Source organism: Eschrichtius robustus, chromosome 6 (genome assembly GCF_028021215.1).
Source record: "Eschrichtius robustus isolate mEscRob2 chromosome 6, mEscRob2.pri, whole genome shotgun sequence".
NCBI classification, from domain to species: Eukaryota; Metazoa; Chordata; class Mammalia; order Artiodactyla; family Eschrichtiidae; genus Eschrichtius; species Eschrichtius robustus.
Genome location: NC_090829.1, coordinates 68179338 through 68196726, shown reverse-complemented (window position 1 = coordinate 68196726; position 17389 = coordinate 68179338).

The following is a 17389-nucleotide window of genomic DNA, read 5'->3' as shown; positions in this document are numbered from 1 at the left end:
TTGTTCTTCCCCCTCTACCACGGCTTTAGAGTCCTTGTCGTATAGTGGCCACACTTGTTGGCAACTTGGAGTCATCTCTGAACTTCTGGTCTCTCTGGTGATTGGATGCTGGCATGAATGGCATCAGAGTTTAATTTCAGCAGCCTGGACTTTCACAACAGAACAAGAGCTAATGAGTGTCCACCCTGCTCGAGCTAATTAATGTTTCCTTGTCTCTGCATACTGATTTGATTTGAGGGCTTCTGTAACTGCTTCTGGAACTAAATATTTCACAGAGCTGCTTAGGAAGTTGTTTTGTTTTTTTTCTTCATCTCCACCTCCACCCCCCCTTCCCCCCACCCTTCATTCTCCCTTTCAGCCAACCGCCTGTTGTGGTCACAATCTCAAATAGCAAAGACAGGGAAATTCCTTGATTATATTTAACCTAGAACTCACTCTTCGTCTCAACTAAAAGAGATACCCATTCATATCCCCTTAGCTTTGCTTTCCCTAAATTAAAAAAAAAAAAAAATAATAACCTTGATTGAGTTTTTCAAATATCCTACCTCAAACACACACACATAATTTTCTTAAAGTAATATTAAAATGGAAAGTAATGCACTATTTTCAACTATTTTAAAGCTTACAAAATTATTTCAAATTGCCTGTTACTGAAAACATTCGAGTTCTTTCCATCTCTCTCAGTCTCTCCCACTCTCTTATTTATGTCATTGTTTTTGCTGGTTTTGGTTTTGCTTTGGCTCGAGCTACTTTGGAGTAAAACCGTTAACTTGTTCATATATCCAAAAATTAATATAATATCAAAAAATCTACATATAGAATAATTCACTTCCTTTCTGAATACAGGCTGTAAACCTATCATGGTTTTGTGGATTTGGATATTGAATGAAATATGTTTCAGAAGCTAAATTAAAATAGACTCCAACAGAAAAAAAAAAAAAAAAACAGGGTGCCCAAGTGTCACTAACATGGCAAGTTCATAACCTCCTTTCACCCCCAACCATAGGTGACCTGTAAATTGGTGACATCAGAAGTTGTCAAAGTTGTGAGATAATCTAAAGTCATTTCCAGAGCAATTTGACATCTCCTTTTGAGAAATTTTGGTTCAAAATGTGTTTCATAAAAGTATTTTATTTGTTGCTTCAGCCAGGATAGAAGGGAGAAGCTATTTAAAACTCGACATTCTCTTCCTTACTTAGCCTGAGGGTGTCTAACATCTGTGAATTGTGAAATTCACAAATATGCCGGCCTGAGCCCCAGCCAATTCAAACAGCTTGTTCTACAAAATGGGAAATTTGAGGGAAGATCATTTTACTAATTAATTATAGATTTGTTAATTGGAGTTAAAGTGTTTGGCTTTATTCCCTGCTATTAGCAAATACAGATGACCGGAGTATATAGAGTTCTTAAATTAAAAATACTCAATTTCCTTTGAGCATGGCCAAGTCCCATCAAGTGCCCGGCCTTTCCCATTTATAAAATGAGAGGTGAAAGAATGATCTCTAATGCAGTGCCTCTCAAATGTTGATGCACCTGCGAGCCACCTGGAAACTTTGTTAATGCAGATTCTAGTTCAGTGGGTCTGGGGTGAGGCCTGAGACTCTGCATTTCTCACAAGCTCCCAGCTGCTGCTGGTGCTGCTGGGCCTTGCATCACACTTTGAGTAGCAAGACCTAGTGCTCTTTTCAGGCCCGCTTTTTATATACTTCTAGGAAATAAGCAGCGCTCTTCCAAATATTTTAACTTACCAGCAGAGGCTCTAGGCTCCCAAAGAAATGATTAATTTGCAAACATTCTTAGTATGCTTTTAATTTCAAAAGTTTTATAGCCTAATTTATAAAAAAGACCATTTAAAATGTATGCCCTGACATCGATAGTTGTTATTTTTAAAAATCCTAAAATTATTAGGTAAGAGGGACAGATACTAAATGGTAAAAATTTATGTAAATAATTATGAAACATACTGGCTCCTATTGCATCGTGAAAATAAATGCAGAGAGCTACCCTGACCAAGGGCAAAAGGCAAACTCTCCAGGATTCAACAGCACACCCATGGCACACAACCATCCAGAACCTGGGAAAATAAGTGGCAATTATACTATAATTACCATAATTGCCACTTACATTTATATTACATCCCTCTTCACCCAGGGGGGCTCAGGTTACTATACAAATGCATAAATTATTTCTTTGCTGTGCAAGTTAGATGCTTTTCCAACACCTTAAGTCTTTTAGGTAGAGATTGTAATAGAATAAGTTACGCATTAGGCTGAGAGAAGGTAATTGCCTTTCTGAGCATGACCTACATCTTTGAATGATGTTGTTTGTGAAGATTTTTGATTTGTAGGAAGAGGAGGAGAAAGTAAAGAGCTTAGGGAAACAGTAACATTGAGGGCCTGGAACTCTGGACACAATGTAAAATAAAAGTACACTTTTTCCTTTCAGCGCCTAGCAGCCAAGAATGTGCACTTTGCCAAACTCAGGTATTCAAAACACAAACCCTTCTCATTTATATCCATGTGAATTACTTCTTCACTGCTCTCCTTTATGCACTCTATCCACTGGGTGACATACTTTTCTGTTTTGTCCCCCACCTTGGATCATATTTTGTCTTCCATCTAGAATGTTTTTAAACCCCATGTGCATATATCTCACAAATACTTCAAAGAACAGGAAGCCTTTCTCATCCCTCTAGGTAAAAGGAAGCTACCCTACCTCTAATGTCTTAAATCATGATATTTTCACTTGTGAAAGGGCACCTGCTACTTTCTTCCTGGATTTGAGCTATTTTTGCATAAGACCCATCTCCTGTACTGGACCGTGAACAACTTGAGGGCGGGTTTGCTATCTGATTCATCTCTGTATCTCCAGGGACTAGCAAAATACGGTCTAGTGGACAAATAACATGTTTATATCTTTGCAAAAATGCATCTAATAATTATTATAAGTGATTAAAAAAGAACTTCCATGAAACATTTGACTTTTTAGAATCAACTTTATTGAGGTATAATTTACATACAATGAAATTCACTAAATTCACTAATTCTACCATTCCATTTGAGGAATTTTGACATATTATATACCATGTAGTCTTTACCACAAACAAGACATAGAATATTTCATTACCCCCCAAATCCCCTCATTTCCATTACCTTAAAAGCTCCCCTTTGTGCTTAATCCTTCTTCACCACTGACCCTAAACAATCACTCTCTTGGTTTTTTTGTCATTATGTATCAGATGTATGTTTTCTAGAACAACATTATCCAATAGACCTTTCTGTGATGAAGGAAATAGTCTACATTTGCACTGTCTGGCATGGTAGCCACTAGCCACATATGGCTAATGTGACTGAGAAACTGCATTTTAATTTTTATTTAATTTTAATCAACTTGTATTTAAAAAGCCACATGTGGCTAGTGGCTACCATGCTGGACTTCACAATGCTAGAATGTCACATAAATGGAGGCACATGGCATGTATTCTGTGTCTAGTAGGTTCTTTCATTCAACATATTGTTTTTGAGATACATCCATATAGTTATGTATGTCAGCAACTCTTTCTTTTTTATGGTTGTTGAACATGTGGATTGCTCCTTTTTTTTCATTATTAAGAACAAATTCTGGTCTCATATCCTCAATTATGGCCCAAAGCAGAAGTCCAATAGACCTTTTAAGAGCTCAATAATGACTCATTCCACTGAGTCCCTTAATGATGTGGAATAGTTCATTCCTTCCAAGGCTGCTATAGCTCTAGAGAAGGCAGCAGGTGTAGAGAGAAACTGACTAACCTGGGTTTGGTTTGGGCTCTGGTCCCAACTTCCTCCCTGACTTTAGGCAAGTAGCCTACTGTCTTTGGGCCTTACATTCTTGCTCTTTAAGAGGAAGGATGTACCAGTGAGGATTCTTTTGTCATTAGCAATGGAAACTAACTCCTGCTAAGTAAAACTAAAAATATAAAAATAGATCAAAATATGAAAATTCACAGACTGGAAGAGAAAGTTGAAAAACAAGATTTGGGAAAAGGCTGGAACCAGAATAGCTTCAGGGATCTAAGTAACAGGAATGAATAGAGTCATTTCGTAGTGCCACCATAGCAATGTCAGACCCAACAGGTTTTTGTTTTTTGGTTTTTTTAACTTGAGTCACTTACCTTAAGATTCGAATTCTCAGAAGGAAGATGTCATGTTAGGCCAGGAGAAATCTGAATGCCTTGATTGATAGCCCTATCAAGACTGGGGCAAAGAGAGTTTCTGAAAGAAAATAGAGGTTCTATTAAGCGAGGAAAGGGCAATAGGTTCAGGGCAACAGAAAACAACAGATGCCACCACGAGGGGCTTAAAGTAGATGATGTCTCACATTCCTTAGAGCTCTGGCTGTCTGTGGCTGTGTGACTGGAGAAGCTGAATTTCTCGTCAGGGTAACTGGACCTCAGGTCCTCTCTTCTCCAAGTCATCCTGACCTGTCCCTCTTTTATAATATGGGGACAAGGAGAGAACTTTCTAGCATAAGAGGTGGTGGAGTAAATTCATCGAGTGTCACCCAAATCAAAGGGACTGAAGAGTTTGATGATTTTTAGTTTTAAAACACTTTTCTGGACATAACTTCAGTTCAACTCCACAATCTCTGTTTCATAGAAGTAGAAACCAGGTTCTGTTTTTGGGGGGATCCTACCAACCCTCCCAGCTTTATACTCTATGAATCTAATATTTGCTGAAGTAGGACATCTAGTAGGAGTAAAGCTGGGCCAAGAATTTAAGTGTACTGTATTAGGGTCAAATGCTTTTTTATATCAATGAAAAAGCAAGTGCATTGCAAGCTTAGCCATGTGCTTCTTCTAATTTGACCTCCACCTTCTTACAGGTCACAGGAATTCATCAAATAGAAAAAAAGTGCATAAAGCTAATGTCTCAGAGTCTACTGAGAAGAAAGAAGATGCTTTAGAGAAGTGTCTGAGGAAAGGGACACTTTTCTAATCAGAGGGCATGCAAGGAAACACAGAGGCCAATTGGGGAGGGAGGAGGTTGGCAGTGTCCCTAACAGACAAACCCGATACCCTCCAAGTCACACCCAGTGTCCCAGAGCAATGTGGGTGGGCTTCTTTTCCAGACATCCCTGAACAGCTGTATGGGGGCTGCTCCTCACTCCCACCCCTCCTTTGCTCAGTGCCCACGTGAGAGAGAGATAAATAAGGAGACACAGGAAGTCCTTATTTGGCACTTTGCATTTTTTTTTCCTGAACCATTTGTCGGATGCAGATATGGTGCACCTTGACTCTAAGTGTCTTGGTGCATATTCTCTAAAATGAGACAATCTCTTATATGATCACAGTTCAGTTAAAAAATGAGGAAATTTACATTGATAAAATACGATTACTTTCTCTACATACCTTATTCAGATTTTGCCAATTGTCCCAATGACGTTTTTTATAGCAACAGAAAATTCTGGATCCTATATTGCATTCCATTGTTCTGTTTCTTTAGTCTTTAGTAATCAGGAACAGTTCCTCGGTCATTGTGCTTCATAACAGATTTTTTTTTTTTTAATTGAAGTATAGTTGATTTACAATGTTCCATTAGTTTCTGGTGTATAGCAAAGTGATTTAGTTATATATATATATATATATATATATATATATATATATATATATATATATATATATATATATATATATATACACACACACATATATATGAAGAAGAATATATATATATATTTTCATATTCTTTTCCATTATGGTTTATTACAGGAGATTGAATATACTTCCCTGTGCTACACAGTAGGACCTTGTTCTTTTTTTTTTTTTAATAAATGTATTTATCTTTTCATTTATTTGTTTATTTATTTATTTATTTTAGGCTGCATTGGGTCTTCATTGCTGCGCACAGACTTTCTCTAGTTGTGGCGAGCAGGGGCTACTCTTTGTTGCGGTGTGTGGGCTTCTCATTGCAGTGGCTTCCCTTGTTGGGGAGCACGGGCTCTAGGCACGTGGGCTTCAGTAGTTGCGGCACGTGGGCTCAGTAGTTGTGGCTCACGGGCTTAGTTGCTCCGCAGCATGTAGGATCTTCCCGGACCAGAGATTGAAACCGTGTCCCCTGCTTTGGCAGGTAGATTCTTAACCACTGCACCACCAGGGAAGTCCCAGGACCTTGTTCTTTATCCATCCTATATAGAATAATTTGCATCTGCTAATCCCAATCCAACCCTCTCTTGCCTCCCACCCTTCCCTGGCAAACACAAGTCTTTACGGCATGACAGATATTTTTGAAGCATGCAGGCCAGTTATTTTGTAGAATGTAACTTAGTTTAGGTTTGACTGATGTTTCCTCATGATTAGATTGAGTTATCTACTTTTGGCAGAAACATCTGTGATACTGTGATATTATGTACATCTCAGTGCATCATATCAGGAATTGCTCAGTTTTTAAAGCCCATCGAAGGGTTTTCTCCAAGCCTCATCTCAGGCACAGATTTACTGTGAACCTAAGAAAGTTTGAATGTCAAGACCTCTTAGTTACATAGATAGTCCCTTCTAAGGTTCTAGGAAATATCTTAGCAACATGTATACCTGGCCATTATGTTTCTGTAAAATATACAAATGTGAGATATTTTAAATACAGTCATCTAATATTACCATCTCTTTCTACTCCAATTTCCCCTTCATCACCATTCATCTCACATAGAGTGGTGATAGAGAGGCCGCAGGATTTCTAAGATCCAGGCAAGGGCAAGTTGAATAGAGGATACTTTTAGTTTGGGTTGGGGGAATACATTAATGTGGTCTGTAGCTGGGTTTGTGTAGAGTTAAAGTATTGCTACTCATCCTGGTAGAGGAATGGGTTCCAAGTATATACTCCTCCTGCCCATGACACTAGGCATGGTGTCACTGAAGACCCAGGCTGGAGGACACATCACAATATGGATATCCCCAACAATAACTGCCATGGAAAATGCGTGACTAGTGGAGGAGAGTTGGAGCTGCGCAGAGACTGAAACTTCTCCGTGGAAAGTTTTCCTCCTTTTATCAGGCATACAAACTTGTAAGCAGAGGAATCAATATCAAAACCAGGTTTTCCCTGTCTATTATTCAGCATATACAATTATAAATGCACCATACATTATTTGGTCTTTTATGATGAGAGTTGCATTAAATAGTATTTATCCTTATACTGTGTGTGTTTGTAGGAACACAAATGTTTGGCAGTGTTGTAAACAGCAAGTGTGTCTGTTAATTCTTATATTGGGACTGCAGAAGATAAGGCTGAATATATGATGTTAAGATTCTGTCTAACCCTGAGAGTCCATGACTATCAACTTGTAGGCTCGGGAGTTCCCTGGTGGTCCAGTGGTCAGGACTCGGGGCTTTCACTGCCCTGCAGTGGCCCAGGTTCAATCCCTGGTCGAGGAACTAAAATCTCACAAGCCTTGTGGCTTGTAGGCTACATTTACAGACAGTCCATCTATCTATCATCTATCTATCTATCTATCTATCTATCTATCTATCTATCCATCTACACAAAATCACTTTGTTCCAGAGTGATTTGAGGTAGCTTATAAAATACACAGAAGGAGATTTAAAACTACACATGCAAGGTAACCAGGGGCTGAGAGGAGGAAATGGGGAGTTGTTGTTTAATGGGTACGGTTTCAGTTTTGCAAGATGAAAAAGTGCAGGAGAGTCATTGCACAACAATGTGAATATACCTAACGCTATTGAATTGTACACTTAAAAATGGTTATGCTGGTAAATTTTAGGTTATGTGTTTTTTACCACAATTAAAAAGTGTAAAAAATTAAATACGTAGGTAAATGATAAAATCAATAACCAGTATAAACATCAAGAGAAAGAAAAATAGGAGGAAACCAAGGACAATATTTGTCCACAAAATGTATTACATGATGTTCTACACTTGTGCTAAAGGGCCGTTTATTTTTCTGTGAACTTCTAGGCAACCAATTACTTACATGAATTTTTTTTTTTTATCCACAATAATTGCTTAGGCTCTTGTTACACACAACACATCGTAGGTACAAAATATATATTTGTTAAAAGAATGAGGGAAAAAGATAATATGTAAAATAAATTGGCCTTCAGCTTCTAGACTCTGAATCTAATGCATTTGTTTGATTGCTTATTACAAATAAATGACAAGGGATGATATTGTAATGAGACCTGAATTTCTAGTGGTTTCCAGTATAATTCTCTCGCAAGACTCTATGGTACTTATTCACTGATTTGATGTTTGATTAATAGATTCAACATGCATATTCCTTTAGGGCTTCCTCTGTGTGCCTGTCAGCGTGCTGGGAGCTGTGGGCATGAAGTAGATCAATAAGATCCAGTCTCTGGCCTCCAGTAAAGTTGAGAACGATCTTCTTTGCCTTTTTGCATCTTAAGTTTCACAGATTGAAAAAAAAAAGACTTTTGCAGAGCTGTGTCCCTGAGTTGCCGATGACCAACTTGCTCGCTGAGGTATGTGGTGCCTGATTAAATTGATGAGATAAGAATATGTTTACTAGAATTCATGAAACACGTGTGTAGGTGGGAGAGGATAGAATGTAGCATTCTTATTTACTTTCCTGAGGTTTGAGCCCAAGGGAGACAGCTGTGGCTGAACCTTCCCTCAGACACACATTCAAAAATGTGTGCCTTATTTTTTGAATCCTGATTATCAGGAAGCCACAAAAGCCATCCTTTGTGGAAGGAAGAGGAGTGGGTGTGAGCCAAGAAAAAAAAGATCCGATCTGTATATACTAGTGACTACCAAAAACTATGGTGTGATGATTTCCTAAACCACCGGCTGCTTTTCTGGTATGTAGCTTCGTGAGATATACTGTTTACCAATGGAGCACAGCTCCCAACAGAGGAACTAGGAGACATTTAATAAATGACGTTTTTGTTTTTTTTTTTTTGAAAATTAGCTATACGCAAAGTTAAAAAGGAGTTTAGAGACAATTTGCTTCGAAAAACATCCCAGCAAACGACTTAAAAATAACAAGCATGTGCATAGTGGTTTAAATTTTACAGAACACTTTCATAGAAGTTATCTCATTAGTCTCCCAAGTGTCATGTAGATGTATTAATACTAGGACAAGTAGTGTTATTTCCTCCATTGTATGCATGAGGAAGCTAAGACTCAGGCAGCTTAAGAAACAAACTCATAGTCACACAATCACATAACCATCAGTGGCAGTGGACCCAGCTTTACTTACTCCCAGACATTACTCTTTTTACTCAATAAAATAACATGAATTAAATGCCTATGGTATGCCTTGTATTGTGCAGGACTCTGGGAAAATAAAGGTAAATATAAACTGTATCTTCTTTCCTTACAGCACCTCTACAAACCCAAAATTTTTATAGTGGTTGGCATTTATTAAATATCTCATGTCCATTATCTATCTATTAATAGATAACCAATACAAACTCTAGGAATTAGACAAGTTAGGTCTTATTATCTCTAGATAGTTAGTTTGTGACTCTGCATTCATCACTCAGCCAGGTAGTGGTAGAATCATGATCGGAACCCAGGTAAACCTGTTTACCTGAAAATATCACCATACTTTTGACAACCCGCTCCCCTGCCAAAGATCCAGAATGCATTGTGTATATTTTTATGTTTTGGAGGGCTATGCATGGTCTCTAGCACATGTCTTTTGGTGACTTTTTCCTGGGCCAGTCAGCCTGTGATAACATAAGCACCACAAATGTCAACTCCTAAAGGAAGGCATGAGTTCATGACGGGCACCCACATTTGGGCTGGGAGTCAAGAATGTTAACTCTGCTTATTTTTGAAATCTGGGTTGTGCGCACTGTTTAAGCATGTGGGAGTGGATGCACTGACAAAATGCTTCTGTGGGATGGAAGTGATTCTCAGGGCATCCTTACAGGGGAATCCACATGGGATGACCCTTGAATGGGTCTTGTTTACAGAAACATCTCTGTGCCAAGTTTCTAAGGAGTAAATTTAAAGCACAACCTTGGAGGAATAACATCAATCTGAAAACACAACTACTCTTGGCTGCCTTTGTGTAGGTAACATATTGTTCTGCCACTCAGCCACTGATCCATTTAGACCATCTGGATCCCTACTCATTATCACTTATGTTATACTTCTGAAGAGAGTAAATAATTTTCCCCATGGGCCTGAATGATCATTTTTGTTAGAATAATGATTGTAAGACATATATTTTCAAAGTAAAAATCATCTTTCTTTTTCAGATTGTGAGATCCTGACTATACACTCATAAAGAGAAACATGTGGAGAGAGGAAAGAGAGATAGAGCCACAAGATATAGGGATGATATTTATACAGAGATATATGTATGTCTATATGTATAATATACAGATATATGTGTATGTGTATATTTACAAATATTACCTATAATATGTGTATATACTTATATATGTATACTTATATGCATATCTAATATATTTCTAATAAATATATATTAATATATATACACAATAATTATAGACAGAGAGAGTATTTATTAGACTACATTCTCCTCTAATTTGCTTATTTTCCTCCTAATAATCAACACAAGCTATCAAGGCAAAATTATTTAAAAAGTAAATTTTAAAAGCCCTTTAATGGAAGAAATAAAACAATGTAGGCAATGTATTCTCATGGTGTGGAAAAATTTATATGGACACTATCACAAAGGCAAAACAAGAGAAAGGAAGTTAATAAACTCTTAACAGTTATTATTTCTGAGTGGATGGGGTTATGGAGTGAAGAAAATATTTTCTTGCTGATACCTTTTTGTAGTTTTCAAATTTTGTACAGTGAAAATACTACATTTTGATACTTAAAAGTATAAAATAAAAAACCACCATAAATAACCATTAAAAATACCTTCCTGTAGAATTTGTCTCTGGAAGGTGTGCACAATAAGAGGGTGACAAATATTATGCCAGGACGAATGGATGTCAAAGAATGAGTCTCAATTTCCTGATGGATTTGTTTCTATGTGGAGAATTTCTACTAAGAAATGGGAAATAAATGCTCACCCTGATTTGAAATATGCTTAGAAGTGTGGCATTAGAGGTTGAAAGGAACTCAGAGAGTTTACATGGGTTGGCGGATGAGGGTGGAATGGTGTGGCCCAGGGTCACCAGGTCAGGGTGCAGTGTTTCACAATGAGTTCTGTCCATTGCCAACCACTGGCTCAAGAGGGGAAAAAAAAGGGCTTTTATGAGACATTTGTGATGCAGAACGTGGTGGCCATGGAAATACACAGCTCAACTCTTCTAATGTGGAACACATCACTGACTGACAGACACAGCTGGTGCCCCTTCCATCCTTATTGCTTTCTCACTGAGGCCATTGTACATCCAGGCTCCTCCCAGCCAAGGACCGAACCTAGTGGGGCTACCAAACCAGGACCATTCTGGCAACACACGGGACATCTCCAATGTGATTTTGAGTCAATAATACCTCACTGGCCTGACTAAACTTTGGTCTGAAACTCTTTCTGCTGAATTCTCCTAATTTTCTCCTCTTCTTGGTTTTTCAGAGAGAGTTTTTATCACCCTCTGACATAACCCCCCTTATTCTGGTTTCTTCTTCTTTATCCTCCAAAGACATTCTTCCCAGTACATCTTTTGCACATCTGATTCCATCTTGGGGTCTATTTCTCAGAGAACACAAAGTGATACAAGTGGTCCTGAGAGTGGTCCAAGAATGCAGATAGAAGTTGAATATTTAGGACTGACTCATTCTCTACATGTCAAGCAAATAGAATGGCATCCAGAGCTATGTGGAGTGTGGATTGTTTCTGCTCCAAGATGGAGGCCCAATTGCTATAGATTTCACCAATGTTGACCTGGGAAAAGACCCACTGTAGGGGCAGACTTGCAGCTTCTAAGACTCAGGCTTTTAGGAAGACAGAGGGAAAACAGTTCTTACAAGGAAGTAGAGTTGTATGGTTACTGCTTGGTTGTATTGACACTCTGCAGAGGGATATTGAGAAACAAAGGGCTCTTAACAAGCAGTTAAAGGCTAAGTATCAGAGTCAGATTGCCTCTTTGATAGCTTACAAAGAGGTGAGGGCCTCTTTGCAAAAATAAACAAGCTAAGCAGCAGACTGAGCACCTGACCAAGTCACAGAGCTCAAGAGACATTTGAATGGTCAGCCAAGGCTGGTTGGAAATACCTGAGGCCCTGAAATATGGACTGGGGACATTAAGTGGATGCCTCTGATAAGCTGGTTCTGTAGGCTTTTTGTCTTAGTTGAGGCTGTTATAACAAAGTACCACAGACTGGATGGTTTATAAACAACATAAATTTATTTCTCACAATTCTAGAGGCTGGAGGTTTGAGATCAGGGTCCCAGCATGGTCGTGGAAGGGCCCTCTTCTGGATTACAGACTTCTCATTGTGTCCTCACATGGTGGAAGGGACTACAGAGCTTAGTGGGGTCTTTTTTATAAGAGCGTTAATTGCATTCATGAGTATTCCACCCTCATGACCTAATCACCTCCCAAAGGCCCCATTTCCTAATACCATCACACTGGGCAGTAGGATTTCAACATATGAATTTTGAGGGAACAGAAATATTCTGACCATAGCATTCCCCTAAAACCTCAGAGCTTGTAGAATGGACTACCCTTTCCTAGTAAGAACTTCCTTCATATTGCAAGTTGCTACCGAGGCATTTCCTATAAAAGCAGTAAATATTCCACATCAGGAATGCTTTTACCTTCTCTCTTGGCTGCAAGGACCCTAAATACAGTTAAAGTGCAGCATAACCCAGCTGGTCATAATAAGGGAAAAACTTAATTATATACCAAAGGAGTTACCAGAATTATCTAGCTTGTACCAACAAAAGTCAGGGAAATATCCCTGGGATTGGGTTTTGAGAATTCTTCATTGAGGGGGCTGGAATATAAGACTACATAAGAAAGAGTTCATTGACCTAGGTGTACTTTCTCATGACATGGGATTTAAAACCTTGGTAAGAACCATCGTGGATGGGGCAAGATCACTGCTGGAGTGATTCTTATAACTCTGGAAAAAGTGATGAACAATGATGAGTAAAGAGGAATTGCTTGAGTTTTTCTGGCAGATGGTAGGAAGGAATAAAGAGTCTAAGGGAGGTAGACATGCTAGAAGGATATATTGTGTGAAGCCAGAAGATTCCCAGGGGAAATATGTTAGATGGGCTAAGAAGACACACGATTCTCCAAGGCCATGAGAAATGTGCTAGGGAAAAGAGGAGCCACATCATTAAGAAGTTCAGTGCTGGCTCTCCTCTGCAACCCAAGGCTGCTTGTAGGAGAGATGCTCACAGAGCTGGGCTCAATGATATTCATGGCAATGATGTCCATTTACCACCAGGTAATAGAGTCCAGATGGTGGCACTTAGCTGCCAGATTCCAGGAGATCATAAGTACCATAATGACCAGAAATGTTGGAGGTGCGGTCAAGGGGTTTTGGCTTGCAGGGAGTTTGTGGAGATGGTCATGGCCTACCTAAGGGAAAAATAAATGGACAGGAAAAATAAATTTAAGCCAACAAGGGTTCTGCTTAAATCTACAGCCAGAAAAAAGCAAGATGGGGGAGTGGGAGGCCAAAGGTGGTCATCCAACACAAAGTCACAGTCTCTTGCTTGATTTGTGGACCTGAGTCAATTTTTAGATATAGAATCCTTTGACTGAAGAGTTAGCAGGATTCCTGGGAAAAAGTAACCTCTAATGCTATGGCAAGTATATGCCATGGCAATGCCTTTAGGTTCCCCTTAAGAAACCTAGAACCAGGGCCGGCCTCAAGGGTGTGCTCTGTATTTAGAAGGGTTCCTAACTTGGTTTAATGCTGTATTGTCACCCTCTTGAAATTTTTAATAATTTTAAACAAGTGGCCCCACATTTTCATTAGTAGTGGACCTTGCAAATTATATAGCCAGTCTTGCCTACGGCTATTGACCTGAGTACAAGAGATCTGAGTTGACATTGATACCCAGAGACCTTACGTTAGTCATGGTACCCTGTTGAAGTGGGAGCTCATGTGATCAGGTCATACATGGAATTCTGGTTCAAATCCACCAGAAAATGGGTCCACTGTGTCTGGAGACCCACCCAGTGGTCATTTATCCAGTCATCAAGTAATTGGAATTAATATACTTGACTGAGTAATGCCCACATTGGGTTTTTGGCCTGCGGAGTAAGAGCTATCAGAGTGGGAAAGTTCAAGTGAACACCTCTGAAACTGCTCCCTACTTCACTTGGCCAAAGAGTATATAAAAAGTAATATCACATTCCAGGAAGGATGGTGACTAATGATCTCATTATATAGTGTAAGGAATGGAACAGGGGTGGAGGGAGTATCCTGATCATATCTCTGTTTAGTTTCTCAATGTGTGCAGAACTCAGATGGGTCCTGCAGACTAAGCATAGACTCTTGAAAGCTCAATCAAGTAATAGCCCTGATTGCAAAGCTAGGCCAGAGGTGATATCTCTGCTAGAGCAGGTTAACAAGCTCTTGGGTATAGGATCTGTAGCTATTGATTTGGTAAATGCATTCTTGCCTATTCTGATTATAAAGGAAGAAAATAAACAGGTCATATTCACATGGGACATGCAGCAATGTTCATTTATAGTTTTGCCTCAGGGCTATGTTTACTCTCCTGCTCTTTGTCATATTGTAGAATGAAGGTATCTGGACTGCCTGGTCAACCCACAGAACATCACACTGATGCTTTATGTCAATAACATCATGCTGCTCAGGCAAGACAAATAAGAGACAGCCTTGCTGGAAGCCTTGATAAGGCACATGCTCCAGGGCATGGGGGAGAAGCCCTACCAAGATTCAGAATCCTGATAGTTCAGTGAAGTCTGTAGGGATCCAGTGGTCAGGAGTTTGCCAAAATATGCCTTCCAAAAAAAATGCTGCATCTTGCATCCCCTACCATAAAGAAGGAAGCAAGGGAGCCTGATAGCTCTTTTGGGTTCTGGAGGAAACATATCCCATGCCTAGGAATAGTGCTCGGGCCCATGTATTGGGTAACATTGAAGACTTCAGGTGTCTGGTGGAAAAATATGCAGCATGAAGCTTATGGCAAGCCCCATTGAGAGAATCACAATGCAAACCCTCATATTCTGGAGTAAGTTTACACCACCCACAGTAGATAAAATAATACGTCTTTTGGTAAAAGAGCTCCTGGTTGTTACCAGGTCTTGAGAGCCACGGAATACTTGACCATGGGGTACTAAATGGCCATAACTATAACTTCGCATCATCAGCTGGGTTATTTCCATTCTTCTAAATCATAAAGTCAGCCCGGAATCAGTCAAGCAAAAGATGAAAATGCTACACCCATATTGGGCCTGAGCAGGACCAGAACTAGGTCAGAGCCATGAGAAGGTACCTCAGACACACCTGTCAGCTATAGCAGTTGTACCAGAAAGCCTCCTCAACTTTGCACCTAAGACCAGCTGAAGGAGGTGGAAGAGCCTGTCCATGCCCTCTAGCCACAGACCACACAGTTCTGTAGCTGAACAAGTAGGACTTACTGTTATAGCAAGGAAGAAGGTACACCATGGGGGTTCATTGGGCATCTCAATAAGAGTGTTAGAAAGAAATTACTCTAGAATTTGGGTTTGTGTTAGCCTATTTGGGGGAGTGTTCAAGGGATTGGGACTTAGCTATGTACTGGATGCTGTCAGGAAGTGGGACAATCCTATGAATGGGCATCTTGATAAATCTTATCTATAAGACAGGATGAATGAAGTGAAGCTGAAGCTATACGTGGGCAAAGAAGCCACACAATCATATCGGCTGTGATAAGGGGTTGTGTGGTCATTTTTGTGGTTTGAACAATGTTCATCTTTTTTACAGTGTTTACAAGTGATTACAGACTGGTCTTACTTTTGTCTTGACCCATCATAGTCATGGGGAGGCCTTGTCTAACACTGATGCTTTGTGAAATTGTGTTGGTGTTTAATAGGAGGACAGCAAGGCGTAGATGTGAGTTCCAGGCCGGCTTCTAGCAATACCGAGGTTTGTCTGATGGTGCCCAACCAGTTCCTGGCAGGAACTGCTTTCCTCTTCCTCAAGATAAAACATGATTTATGAACTGAGTAAGTGGATGAAGGCCAAAAATGGACAAGTGGCTGCTTCTAGCACATTTGAAGTTGGCTTTGAAAGCCACTAGGGAGGAGAAATGTTACCAAAGAGTGGAGTTGTGACTAGTAAACCTGGTCATACACTTTGTGAGGAAGAAGAAATGACCTGAAGTAATAAAATAAATAGATGTAAAAAAATGTCTGGGCAGTGAGCAATGGCCTGACTCTCTTGTTAAGGGTCTGGGAAGAAAAGAGCAGGAAGATTGGAGACAAGGAGGTCTAGCACAGAGACACAGACATATGGGTTTGGGCACAACGTGTGAAGATTTTTGTGTCACGTGCTAACTTCCATCAGAACTCAGGAAAGGCGACCAAACAAGTAAACAAATAAAATTATGTAAATGTGACAAGTACTATTAAAGGAACCAGAGAAGAGACTGAATTATGAATAATGGGAGGGGGAGGCAGTAGCAGTGATACGAACTACTTTAGATTAGATAGGTGGGAATGGTCTTTCTGAAGAACCGGTGTTTAAGCTGAGATCTGGGGAGCAAGGAGTGATTCATGTGAAGTGGAAGGAAGAGCACGCCAGGTGGAGGGAAGAGCATACGTAGGACTTTGAGGTGGGAAAGAGGTTGGACTATTTAAGCGATTGAAAGAAGACAGTGCAACCAGACCAGGGCAAACAACGGGCAGATGGCACAAGAGGAGAGTGAGATATAGGAGCCAAATTATACCAAGCCAGGAAAGGAGTCTGGGTCTTATTCTAAGAAGTAATGAAACAGTTTTGAAAGGTTTCACATAGAGATGTGATATGATACAGTGAAAGTTTTTAAAGAGATTACTCTTTCCTGACTGTGGAGAATGGACTGGAGGTGGGGAAAGAGGGGGTTGGGAAGATTAGTTAGGAAGATATTGCAATCACGTGAATTAATACCAATCCAAATCAAGACAGGCTTTCACCTACCTTGTGAATGGGTTACGTTGTCTATCCTTGAGTGGGAAGTAGCTGTGTATGTGGATGACACAGCCTCCCTCTTACAGCTGACACTGCAGTGTCTGATGTTCTGGCCAACTCCGTTCCCAGAATACATGTGATATGTTATTTTATACATACGGTTCAGCAGGATCAGTACAGATTTAATGTTAAGAGCTTACCTGCTGTACCTTTCAAACATCCGCTGGCCCCATATCTTGTCTTTTGAAAGCCAACTCCTATAGTCAATTGCAGATTAAATGTCCTACACTTGAGCTTCTACCCCTAGACCCATACTGAAATAAAAAAGAAAACCAAGATCATGGAGGGAATTAAATCTCTGTGTGTAC